At 38.4% G+C, this 13,863-nt stretch overlaps 1 protein-coding gene across 8 annotated transcripts in view; it reads left to right on the top strand.

Moving 5' to 3' along the window:
* LOC113932549 (ATP-binding cassette sub-family A member 3-like) overlaps positions 1–13,863 on the top strand; it is a 172,668-nt gene that overhangs the window by 149,475 nt on the left and 9,330 nt on the right. The gene's annotated exons all lie outside the window — the stretch shown is intronic.

Here is a 13,863-nt window from a genome sequence, read left to right as displayed (position 1 = left end):
TCAATAAATGGTGCTGGGAAAATTGGACGGCCACATGCAGAAGAATGAAACTGGACCACTCTCTTACACCATACACAAAGATAAACTCAAAATGGGTGCAAGACCTCAATGTGAGACAGGAATCCATCAAAATCCTACAGGAGAATATAAGCAGTAATTGGCCACAGCGACATGACTTCTTTCAAGACATGTCTCTAAAGGCAAGGGAAACAAAAGCAAAAATGAACTTTTGGGAATTCATCAAGATAAAAGTTTGCACAGCAAAGGGAAACAGTCAGCAAACTAAAAGGCAACCCACGGAATGGGAGAAGATATTTGCAAATGACTTAACAGATAAAGAAAGGGCTGGTATCCAAGATCTATAAAGAACTTCTCAAACTCAACACCCAAAAGACCAATAATCTTAATAAATGGGCAGAAGACATGAACAGACACTTCTTCAAAAGAAGACATACAAATGGCTAACAGACACATGAAAAAATGTTCAACATCACTAGCCATCAGGGAAATACAAATCAAAACCACAATGAGATACCACCTTACACCAGTTAGAATGGCACAAGTTAACAAGACAGGAAACAACAAGTGTTGGCAAGGATGTGGAGAAAGGTGAAACCTCTTACACTGTTGGTGGGAATTCAAGGTGGTACAGCCGCTCTGGAAAACAGTATGGAGGTTCCTCAAGATGTTAAGAATAGAGCTACCCTACAACCCAGCAACTGCACTACTAGGTATGTACCCCAAAGATACAGACATAGTGAAAAAAGGAGCACATGTACCCCAATGCTTATAGCAGCGATGTCCACAATAGGGAAATTGTGGAAGGAGCCAAGATGTCCTTCAACAGATGAATGGATAAGGAAGCTGTGGTTCATATATACAATGGAATATTACTCAGCCATCAGAAAGGATGAATATCCACCATTCACATTGACATGGCTGGAACTGAAGGGGATTATACTAAGTCAAATAAGTGAAGCAGAGAAAGACAATTATTGTATGGTTTCACTCATATATGGAACATAAGGAATAGTGCAGAGGACCACAGGGGAAGGGAGGGAAAACTGAGTGGGAAGAAATCAGAGAGGGAGACAAACCATGAAGAACTCTGGACTCTGGGAAACAAACTGAGGGTTACAGAAGGGAGGGGTTAACAGGGTGATGGGATTAAGGAGGGCACGTGTTTTGATGAGCACTGGGTGTTATACGCAACTAATGAGTTGTTGAACACTACATCAAAAACTAATGATGTATTATATTTGGCTAATTGAACATTAAAAATATTTTTAAATCAAAATTTTAAAAAATTAAAAAAAAACCAAATGAACAAACAAAAACAGAAACAGACTCTAGATACAGAGAACAAACTGGGAGTTTCCAAGAGGGAGGGGATGGGGATAGACAAAATAGGTGAAGGGGATTAAGAGGTACAAACTTCCAGTTATAAAATAAATAAGTCATGGGGATGATAAATACAGTATAGGGGATATAGTCAGTAATATTATAATAACATTGTTTAGTGACAGATGGTAACTACCCTTATCATGGTGAGCATTGCATAATGTATAGAATTGAATTACAATGTGGTACATCTGAAACTAATATAACATAGTATGCCAACTATACTTCCATAATAAAATTTAAAGAAAATAAGTAAAAGTGGGGTATTGAAGTCTCCAACTGATATTTTTCAGCTGCTTACTTTTCCCTTCAAATCTATTATTGCTTTCTTCATATACTTTGGAGCTCTGATATTTGGTGCATATATATGTATAACTGTTCTATATTCATGGTAAATTGATCCTTTCATCAATATATAATACTGTATTTGTCCTTGTCATAGTTATTGACTTCAGGTCTATTTTTTCTAATAATAGTACAGCCACCCAGCTCTTTTGGGCATTATCTGCATGAAATTTTTTTCCTGTCCTTTTACTCTCAACCTATTTGTGTCCTTTCTTTTTCTCTCTTTTTTTTTTTAGATTTTATTTATTTATTTATTTGACAGAGAGAGAGAGAGAGAGAGAGAAGGAACACAAGCAGGGGGAGTGGGAGAGGGAGAAGCAGGCCTCCCGCGGAGCAGGGAGCCCAATGCGGGGCTCGATCCCAAGGCCAAAGGATCATGACCTGAGCCGAAGGCAGACGCTTAACAACTGAGCCCCCCAGGCGCCCCTCAACCTATTTGTGTCCTTAAACATAAGTGAATCTGACTAGATAGTGGATATTTGGATCATGTTTGTTTTCTTAAATTCATTTTGCCACTCTATGCCTTTTGAGTGGGGAATTAAATCCATTTACATTTAAAGTAATTACTGATAGAGGGGCACCTGGGTGACTCAACTGGTTACATGTCTGCCTTTGGCTCAGGTCATGATCCTGGGTCCTGGGATCCAGTCCTGCTTTAGGCTCTCTGATCACCTGGGAGTCTTCCTCTCCCTCTCCTGCTCCTCCCCACTACTTGTGGTCTCTCATTCTCTCAAATAAATAACATCTTTAAAAAAAAATTGCTAATAGAGAAGGACTTACTTTTGCCATTTCTTGTTTTCTGTATCTCTTATTTAGATTTTTTTGCCCCTAATTTCCTCCATTACTGCCTTATATTGTATTTAGCTGATTTTTTTGTAGTTACATTTCCTTTTGTGTATATATACAGATATTTTCTTTGTGATTACCATTGGGATTTCATCTAACATTCTAAAGTTGTAACCATCTCTTTTGAATTGATACCAACTGAAATTCAATCACACAAAAAACTCTACTCCTATACACCTCTGTTCCCATGTCCACACTTTGTCATTGTTATCAAAAAATACATCTTTATACTTTGTGTACCATTAAATATTATTTTATGCATTTACCTTTCAAATACTGTATGAAATAAATATTTGAATCATAAATCAAAATTATAACAATTCTGGTTTTCATAGGAGCTAGTGTATTTAGCTTTACCAGAGATCTTTATCTCTTCATATGGCTTTAATTTACTGTCTAGTGTCCATTAATTTCAATGTAAAAGAGTGTTTTTAGCATTTATTGTAGGGTAGATCTGATGGTAATGAACTCCCTCATCTTTCGTTTATTAGGGAATTTCTTATTTTCTCCTTATTTTTGAAGGACAGTTTCGTTGGTATAGATGTTTTTTTCTCACTTTAAATATATCATTCCACTACATTCTAGCCTCAAAAATTTCTACTGAGGGAGGAGTAGGAGACCTAGATTTTGTCTGGTCTCAGGAATTCAGCTGAATAGGGATCAAACCATTCTGAACACCTACGAACTCAACAGGAGATCGAACGGGAGAGTAGCAACAACTCTCTGAACAGAGAAGCGACCACTTACTGGAAGGTAGGACGTCCGGAGAAGTGAATCCGAGGCGATATTCGGGAGGATAGACGGCGGGGGAGGGGCCTCCGCCGGCCGCTTCTGGCAAGTGCTAGAGCCGCGGAGCACAAAATCGGACCTTTTAAAAGTTGGCTCGGCAGAGGGACGCCGCTGCAGTGGCTAAGCGGGGGGTGGAATCCTCCCGGGACAGTGTGGTCTCAGGACCCTTGGGGTCACAGAGAGACCGGGGGTGCCTGAGTGCGGCAGAGCTCCCAGGTATCAGAGCGGGGAAGCCGGCTGCAGAGACGAAGCAGAGTCGCGGGCTCTCAGCTCGGTGTTGCCATAAACTGTGATCTGCGGCCCAGTCGGGGCACGGCTCCTCCAGCAGGGATCCAGCAGGCGGCAGATCCGGGGAGACTCCCCTTCCTTCCCGGGGAGGAGCGGTGCGGGAACGCACTGCAGGGATCTGCTGGGTTTGGAGACTCCCCGCGGGGTCGGGTGCCAGAGATAGCAACGCTGGATCACAGGCCGGGTGAGCACGGAGTGCGGCCGGAGACCGGGGACACGGAAGTGACTGCTTTTCTCTGGGGGCACACTGAGGAGCAGAGCCCCGAGTTCTCAGCTCCTCCGAGTGGAGATTGGGAGGCCACCATTTCTGCCCTGGTCCTCCAAAGCTGTACCGAGAGCTTGCAGGGAACAAAAGCTCCTGAGAGCAAACCGGAGCAGCTTCCTTAGCCCGGACCGACAAGGGCGGGGCAATTCTGCCTCCGGCAAAGACATTTGGAAACCACAGCAACAGGCCCCTCCCCCAGAAGATCAGCAGGAACAGCCAGCAAGCCAAGACCAAGTTTACCGATCAAGGAGAATAGGAGAACTCCAGCGCTAGGGGAATACTGCACATAATAGATTCATGGCTTTTTTTCTTTTTTTTACCATGATTCATTATTTCATCAAAGTTAATTTTTGTTGACTTTTTTTTATTTTTCTTTTTCCCTTTTTCAACCAACATCTTATCAATCCCTTTTTTTAAAAAAAAAAAACATTTTTTATTTTTTTTTTCATTTTTAGAGTCATATTTTATCCCTTCGTAGTAGTTACCCTTGTTTTTGGCATATATATATAAGTAGTTCTCTCTTTAAAATTTTGAGGTACAGTTTCTTCTAACAGATCAAAATATACCCTAAATCACTAGTGTATGGCTTTGTTCTAGTCTCCCGCCTGATCACATTCTCTCCCTTTTTCCTTTTTTTTTCCTTAAATCTTCTTTCTTTTTTCAAACAACTTATCTTACCAAGTCCTTTTATAAAATCTTTTATAATTTTCATCTTTACAGTCATCTTCCATCCCTTCATTGTATCAACCCTTATTTTGTACATATATCTCTTTCTTCCTTTAAAATTTTAGGAGGCACTTTTTTCTAACAGACCAAAATACGCCCAAAATCTAGTGTGTGGCACTGATCTATGCACTAGCCTGATCATATTTGATCATATTCTGCCTTTTTTGAATTGTTTTGTTTTTGTTTTTATCTTTTCTTTTTTTTTTTCTTTTTCTCTTTCTTTTTTCTTTCTTTCCCTTTCTTTTCCCCTGGTTTCAGGTCTTTTCTGATTTGTATACAGTATATTTGCTGGGGACGTTGTAAACCTGTTAGCCTTTTGTGCTCTCATTCATCTATTCTCCTCTGGACAAAATGACAAGACGAAAGAAATCACCTCAGCAAAAAGAACAAGAGGTAGTACCGTCAGCCAGGGACCTACTCAATACGGACATTAGTACGATGTCGGACCTAGAGTTCAGAATCATGACTTTAAAGATACTAGCTGGGCTTGAAAAAAGCGTGGAAGTTATTAGAGAAACCCTTTCTGGAGAAATAAAAGAACTAAAATCTAACCAAATCGAAATCAAAAAGGCTATTGATGAGGTGCAATCAAAAATGGGGGCACTAAATGCTAGGATAAATGAGGCAGAAGAGAGAATCAGCGATATAGAAGACCAAATGATGGAAAATAAAGAGGCTGAGAAAAAGAGAGAGAAACAACTACAGGATCACGAGGGCAGAATTCGAGAGATAAGTGATACGATAAGATGAAACAACATTAGAATAATTGGGATCCCAGAAGAAGAAGAGAGAGAGAGAGGGGCAGAAGGTATATTGGAGCAAATTATAGCAGAGAACTTCCCTAATGTGAGGAAGGAAACAGGCATTAAAATCCAGGAGGCACAGAGAACCCCTCTCAAAATCAATAATAATAGGTCAACACCCCGACATCTAATAGTAAAACTTACGAGTCTCAGAGACAAAGAGAAAATCCTGAAAGCAGCTCGGGAGAAGACATATGTAACCTACAATGGTAGAAACATTAGATTGGCAACAGACCTATCCACAGAGACCTGGCAGGCCAGAAAGGACTGGCAAGATATCTTCAGAGCACTAAACGAGAAAAATATGCAGCCAAGAATACTATATCCAGCTAGGCTATCATTGAAAATAGAAGGAGAGATAAAAAGCTTCCAGAACAAACAAAAACTAAAGGAATTTGCAAACACGAAACCAGCCCTCCAAGAAATATTGAGAGGGGTCCTCTAAGCAAAGAGAGAACCTAAAAGCAGCAAAGAGCAGAAACGAACACAGACAACAGACAGTTAACAGTCACCTTACAGGTAATACAATGGCACTAAATTCATACCTTTCAATAGTTACCCTGAATGTAAATGGGCTAAATGCCCCAATCAAAAGACACAGGCTATCAGATTGGATTAAAAAACAAGACCCATCAATATGCTGTCTGCAAGAGACTCATTTTAGACCCAAAGACACCCCCAGATTGAAAGTGAGGGGGTGGAAAACCATTTACCATGCTAATGGACACCAAAAGAAAGCTGGGGTGGCAATCCTTATATCAGACAAACTAGATTTTAAAACAAAAACGGTAATAAGAGATGAGGAAGGACACTATATCCTACTTAAAGGGTCTATCCAACAAGAAGATCTAACAATTGTAAATATCTATGCCCCGAACATGGGAGCAGCCAATTATATAAGGCAATTAATAACAAAAGCAAAGAAACACATTGACAACAATACAATAATAGTGGGGGACTTTAACACCCCCCTGACTGAAATGGACAGATCCTCTAAGCAAAAGATCAACAAGGAAATAAAGACTTTAAATGACACACTGGACCAAATGGACTTCACAGACATATTCAGAACATTCCATCCCAAAGCAAAGGAATACACATTCTTCTCTAGTGCCCATGGAACATTCTCCAGAATTGATCACATCCTAGGTCACAAATCAGGTCTCAATCAGTACCAAAAGATTGGGATCATTCCCTGCATATTTTCAGACCACAATGCTTTGAAACTAGAATTCAACCACAAGAGGAAAGTCAGAAAGAACTCAAATACATGGAGGCTAAAGAGCATCCTACTAAAGAATGAATGGGTCAACCAAGAAATTAAAGAAGAATTAAAAAAATTCATGGAAACCAATGAAAATGAAAACACAACTGTTCAAAATCTTTGGGATACAGCAAAGGCAGTCCTGAGAGGAAAGTATATAGCAATACAAGCCTTTCTCAAGAAACAAGAAAGGTCTCAAATACACAACCTAACCCTACACCTAAAGGAGCTGGAGAAAGAACAGCAAAGAAAGCCTAAACCCAGCAGGAGAAGAGAAATCATAAAGATCAGAGCAGAAATCAATGAACTAGAAACCAAAAGAACAGTAGAACAGATCAACGAAACTAGGAGCTGGTTCTTTGAAAGAATTCACAAGATTGATAAACCCCTGGCCAGACTGATCAAAAAGAAAAGAGAAATGACCCAAATCAACAAAATCATGAATGAAAGAGGAGAGATCACAAGCAACACCAAAGAAATACAAACAATTATAAGAACATATTATGAGCAACTCTATGCCAGCAAATTAGATAACCTGGAAGAAATGGGTGCATTCCTAGAGATGTATCAACTACCAAAACTGAACCAGGAAGAAATAGAAAACCTGAACAGACCTATAACCACTAAGGAAATTGAAACAGTCATCAAAAATCTCCCAAGAAACAAAAGCCCAGGGCCAGATGGCTTCCCAGGGGAATTCTATCAGACATTTCAAGAATTAATACCTATTCTCCTGAAACTGTTCCAAAAAATAGAAATGGAAGGGAAACTTCCAAACTCATTTTATGAGGCCAGCATTACCTTGATCCCAAAACCAGACAAAGACCCTATCAAAAAAGAGAATTACAGACCAATATCCTTGATGAACATGGATGCAAAAATTCTCACCAAAATACTAGCCACTAGGATACAACAGTACATTAAAAGGATTATTCACCACGACCAAGTGGGATTTATTCCTGGGCTGCAAGGCTGGTTCAACATCCGCAAATCAATCAACGTGATACAATACATTAACAAAAGAAAGAACAAGAATCATATGATCCTCTCAATAGATGCAGAAAAAGCATTTGACAAAGTACAACATCGTTTCTTGATCAAAACTCTTCAGAGTATAGGGATAGAGGGTACATACCTCAATATCATAAAAACCATCTATGAAAAACCTACAGCGAATATCATTCTCAATGGGGAAAGGCTGAGAGCTTTTCCCCTAAGGTCAGGAACGCGGCAGGGATGTCCACTCTCACCACTGCTATTCAACATAGTATTAGAAGTCCTAGCCACAGCAATCAGACAACAAAAAGAAATCAAAGGCATCCAAATCGGCAAAGAGGAAGTCAAACTCTCACTCTTTGCAGATGATATGATACTGTATGTGGAAAACCCAAAAGACTCCACCCCAAAACTGCTAGAACTCATACAGGAATTCAGTCAAGTAGCAGGCTATAAAATCAATGCACAGAAATCAGTGGCATTCCTATACACCAACAACAAGACAGAAGAGAGACAAATCAAGGAGTCGATCCCATTTACAATTGCACCCAAAACCATTAGATACCTAGGAATAAATCTAACCAAAGAGGCAAAGGATCTGTACTCAGAAAACTATAAAATACTCAGGAAAGAAATGGAAGAAGACACAAAGAAATGGAAAAACGTTCCATGCTCATGGATTGGGAGAAGCAACATTGTGAAGATGTCAATGCTACCTAGAGCAATCTACACATTCAATGCAATCCCCATCAAAATACCATCCACTTTTTTCAAAGAAATGGAACAAATAATCCTAAAATTTGTATGGAACCAGAAGAGACCCAGAATAGCCAGAGGAATACTGAAAAAGAAAAGCAAAGCTGGCGGCATCACAATTCCGGACTTCCAGCTCTATTACAAAGCTGTCATCATCAAGACAGTATGGTACTGGCACAAAAACAGACACATAGATCAATGGAACAGAATCGAGAGCCCAGAAATGGACCCTCAACTCTATGGTCAACTTATCTTTGACAAAGCAGGAAAGAATGTCCAATGGCAAAAAGACAGTCTCTTCAACAAATGGTGTTGGGAAAATTGGACAGCCACATGCAGAAGAATGAAACTGGACCATTTCCTTACACCACACACAAAAATAGACTCCAAATGGTTGAAAGACCTAAACGTGAGACAGGAGTCCATCCAAATCCTAAAGGAGAACACAGGTAGCAACCTTTTCGACCTTAGCCACAGCAACTTCTTCCTAGAAACATCGCCAAAGGCACGGGAAGCCAGGGCAAAAATGAACTATTGGGATTTCATCAAGATAAAAAGCTTTTGCACAGCAAAAGAAACAGTCCACAAAACCAAAAGACAACTGACAGAATGGGAGAAAATATTTGCAAATGACATATCAGATAAAGGGCTAGTATCCAAAATCTATAAAGAACTTATCAAACTCAACACCCAAAGAACAAATAATCCAATCAAGAAATGGGCAGAAGACATGAACAGACATTTCTCCAAAGAAGACATCCAAATGGCCAACAGGCACATGAAAAAGTGCTCAACATCGCTCGGCATCAGGGAAATCCAAATCAAAACCTCAATGAGATACCACCTCACACCCGTCAGAATGGCTAAAATTAACAAGTCAGGGAACGACAGATGTTGGCGGGGATGTGGAGAAAGGGGAACCCTCCTACACTGTTGGTGGGAATGCAAGCTGGTGCAACCACTCTGGAAAACAGTATGGAGGTTCCTCAAACAGTTGAAATTAGAGCTACCGTTCGATCCAGCAATTGCACTACTGGGTATTTACCCCAAAGAGACAAATGTAGGGACCCGAAGGGGTACGTGTACCCCAATGTTTATAGCAGCAATGTCCACCATAGCCAAACTGTGGAAAGAGCCAAGATGCCCATCGACAGATGAATGGATAAAGAAGAGGTGGTATATATACACAATGGAATATTATGCAGCCATCAAAAGGAATGAGATCTTGCCATTTGCAACGACGTGGATGGAACTGGAGGGTGTTATGCTGAGTGAAATAAGTCAATCAGAGAAAGACATGTATCACATGACCTCACTGATATGAGGAATTCTTAATCTCAGGAAAGAAACTGAGTGTTACTGGAGTGGTTGGGGGTGGGAGGGATGGGGTGGCTGGGTGATAGACATTGGGGAGGGTATGTGCTACGGTGAGCGCTGTGAATTGTGCAAGACTGTTGAATCACAGATCTGTACTTCTGAAACAAATAACGCAACATATTTTAAGAAAAAAGAAAAAGAAGAAGATAACAGGAGAGGAAGAGAAGGGGAGTATGTCAGAGGGGGAGACGAACCATGAGAGATGATGGACTCTGAAAAACAAACTGAGGGTTCTAGAGGGGAGGGGGGTAGGGGGATGGGTTAGCCTGGGGATGGGTATTGAGGAGGGCACGTTCTGCATGGAGCACTGGGTGTTATGAACAAACAATGAATCATGGAACACTGCACTAAAAACTAATGATGTAATATATGGTGATTAACATAACAATAAAAAAATTTAAAAAAAAATTTCTACTGAGGAGCTCCTGGGTGGCTCAGTCAGTTAAGCATCCAACTCTTGATTTTGGCTAAGACCATGATCTCTTGGTCCTGGGATGAAGCCCCGGATTGGGGGTCCAAGCTCAGTGGGGAGTCTGCTTGAGGATTTTCTCTCTCCCTCTATCTCTTCCCCTCCCCTTGCTCGTGATCTCTCTCAAAAAAATAAATAAATCTTTTTTAAAAAATTAAACAAAAATTAAATTATAGATGAATTGAGGAATTAGCTTATCTTTGCATAAAAATCCTGGGATTTTAAGTGGGATTCCAGAAGATTGACATACTTGTAGTGAACATATCTTTCCATGTGTTGGATCTCATTAAATGTCTCAGAATAATGGTTTTAAAGTTGTATAGGAATTTTACACTAAACAGAGAATTCAGCTTCTTTGGATATAAGATCAAGAAGCAATAATACTGTGTGCAATTTATTTCTATATATATTATGTTTTAATATTTAAATGATTTTATATTTTTTATGTGCTGGTGGTCTATTGAGTGTAACTGATTTTTTTTAAAGATTTATTTGTTTATTTTAGAGTGTGTCTGTGAGCAAGGGGAGAGGCAGAGAGAGAGGGAGAGAAGCAGACTCCCCACTGAGCACAGAGCCCAACGTGGGGCTGGATCCCAGGACCCTGAGATCATCACTTGAGCTGAAATCAAGAACCTAATGCTTAACCAACTGAGCCAGCCAGGCACCCTGAGTGCAACTGATTTTTAAATATTGAACTTGTATTGAACAAAATTACTAAATTCTCTTAATTCTAATATTTATCTATAAATTATATTGGAATGTTTACTTATAAATCATTGACTGCTCCAGATAACAAAGGTTTATTTTCCTTTCCAACCCTATGCTTTTTTTTTCTTACCTTATTACAATGGCTAGAACCTCTCCTCAGCATGGAATAGAAATGGCAGTTGCAGATTCTCAATCTGAAACTCACAGGCAAATTTTCTTATTCATGTTTTGTTTTTACCTGTAAATACCTCTTATTTACCCTCATTGACAAAAGATATTTTCATTGTTTATAGAATTTGAGGTTTGCCATTATTTTTCTTTAGCAAATTGAGCTGTTATTTCACCATCCATAGTTTCCATCTACTTTTGAGAAATTAGCTCAGTCTGATATTCCTTTTAGATAATCTTTCTTTTCTCTGTAGCTGCCTTTTATATTTTCTTTGTTTTACATAAGCTTCAACATGAAATATTTAGATATGAATCTTTTAAAATTTTGTCCTGCTTGGAATGTGTTGACATTCTTCAATTTATCAATTGGTATCTTTAATTGGTTCTGGATCATTTTCACTTACGATTTCCTCAACTATTTCTCCTGTTCCTTTCTTTCTCTCCTTCTGCAAGTTCAGCTATCCAGATATTTCCAATGTATCTCTCACTTTCATGATTCCCCATTTTTGTTAATTTTTGTGCTGCATCCTAGGTGCTTTCTTATTACCTAATCTCCAGGTTAAGTTAATTTCTTCCATTGTCATTAAATTGCTGTCAAATGCATTCACAAAGTTTGTAACATGCTTTATTTATTATTTATTTTTAGTTTTTAGGTGTTATATATGGTTCATTCCTAAAATATCCGAGTGACTTTATCCTTTTCTTTTTCATAAAGATTTTTTAAATTTTATAAAGTTTTTAATTTTAATTCTAGTATGGTTAGCATACAGTATAATATCAGTTTCAGGTGGACAATATAGTGATGCAGCAATTCCATACATAATTCAATGCTCATCATGATAAGTGTACTTTTCATTGCCATCATCTATTTCACCCATCCCCCACCTACCTCCCCTCTGATAACCATCAATTTGTCCTCTATAGTTAAGAGTCTGTTTCTTGGTTTGTTTCTCTCCCTCTTTTCCCTTTTGTTTTTTGTTTCTTAAGTTCTGCATATGAAATGAAATCATATGGTATTTGTCTTTCTCTGACTTGTTTCACTTAGCATTATACTCTCTAGATCCATCCATGTTGTTGCAAATGGCAAGATTTCATTCTTTGAAATTCTTTGAAATGACTGAGTAATATTCCATTGTATATATATGTATATACCACTTCTTTATCCATTCATCAGTCAATGGACAGTTGGGCTGCGTCCATAATTTGGCTATTGTAAATAATGCTACAATAAACATTGGGGTGCATTTATCCATTTGAATTGTGTTTTTCTCTCTTTGGGGTAAATACCCAGTGGTGGAATTACTGGATCAATCATAGGGTAGTTCTATTTTTAATTTTTTGAGGAAACTCCATACTGTTTTCCACAGTGGCTGTACCAGTTTCCATTCTCACCAACAGTGCAGGAGGGTTTTCCTTTCTCCACACCCTCTTCAGCACCTGTTGTTTCTTGTGTGGTTTATTTTAACCATTCTGACAGCTGTGAGATGATACCTCACTGTGGTTTTGATTTGCATTTCGTTGATGATGAGTGATGTTAAGCATCTTTTCATGTGCCTGTTGGCCATCTGGATGTTTTCTTTGGAGAAATGTCTGTTCATGTCTTCTGCCCATTTTTTATTGGATTATTTGGTTTCTGGGTGTTGAGTTGTATAAGTTCTTTACATATTTTGTTCTTTTTTACATATTTTGGATACTAACCCTTTATTGTATATGTCATTTGCAAATATCTTCTCGCATTCAGTAGGTTGTCTTTTAGTTTTGTTGTTTCCTTCACTGTGCAGAAGCTTTCTATTTTAATGTGGTCCCAATATTATATTTTTGCTTTTATTTCCCTTGTCTCAGGAGACATATCTAGAAAAATCTTGCTGTGGCCAATGTCAAAGAAATTATTGCCTGTGTTCTCTTCTAAGAATTTTATGGTTTTGGGTCTCACATTTAGGTCTTTAATCCATTTTGAGTTTATTTTTGTGTGTGGTGAAAGAAAGTAGTCCATTTTCATTCTTTTGCATGTAGCTGTCCAGTTTTCCCAACACCATTTGTTGAAGAGGCTGGAGACTGTTTTTGTCCCATTGTATATTCTTGTCTCTTTTGTCAAAGATTAATTGACCATATAATCATGGGTTTGTTTCTGGGCTTCTATCCTGTTCCATTTATCTATGTGTCTGTTTTTGTGCCAGTATCACAGTGTTTTGATTACTACTACAAGATGTAGTACAACTTGAAATCTGGAATTGTGATACCTCCAGCTTCATTTTTTTATTAATATATTTTTAAGTTTTAAAAATGTATCATTTGCACAATCATTTGCACATTTGATCTGATAATCCCAATATCTGAAGTCATTTCAAATATGTTTCTCGTGAGTATTGTTTCTACTGATGGCATTCATGGTTATCTTTTTCTTTGTTCATTGAGTTATGGTTGTATGAAGCTCATTTACTTTCAAAATTAGATGGGAGAATAATTTTATACCTAGAATAGAAGAAAGGGTTTATTTTGATTTCTGGCAAGAGATTAGGGGTGTAAACAACCTGGGATTACTGTAAATTAATTAATAAAATCTCAGAGGAAAAGGTATGAATTTTAAGTATTTAGAATAATTTTAACTATTTTTAACTTTAATTAATTTTAATAAAATGATGTTATCTTTTTCTCTTGTCTG

This window comes from Zalophus californianus, chromosome 10, assembly GCF_009762305.2.
Source record: "Zalophus californianus isolate mZalCal1 chromosome 10, mZalCal1.pri.v2, whole genome shotgun sequence".
In the NCBI taxonomy this organism is placed as follows: domain Eukaryota; kingdom Metazoa; phylum Chordata; class Mammalia; order Carnivora; family Otariidae; genus Zalophus; species Zalophus californianus.
The sequence above is the reverse complement of the archived record's forward strand: the minus strand, read 5'-3'. Positions and strand labels throughout refer to the sequence as shown.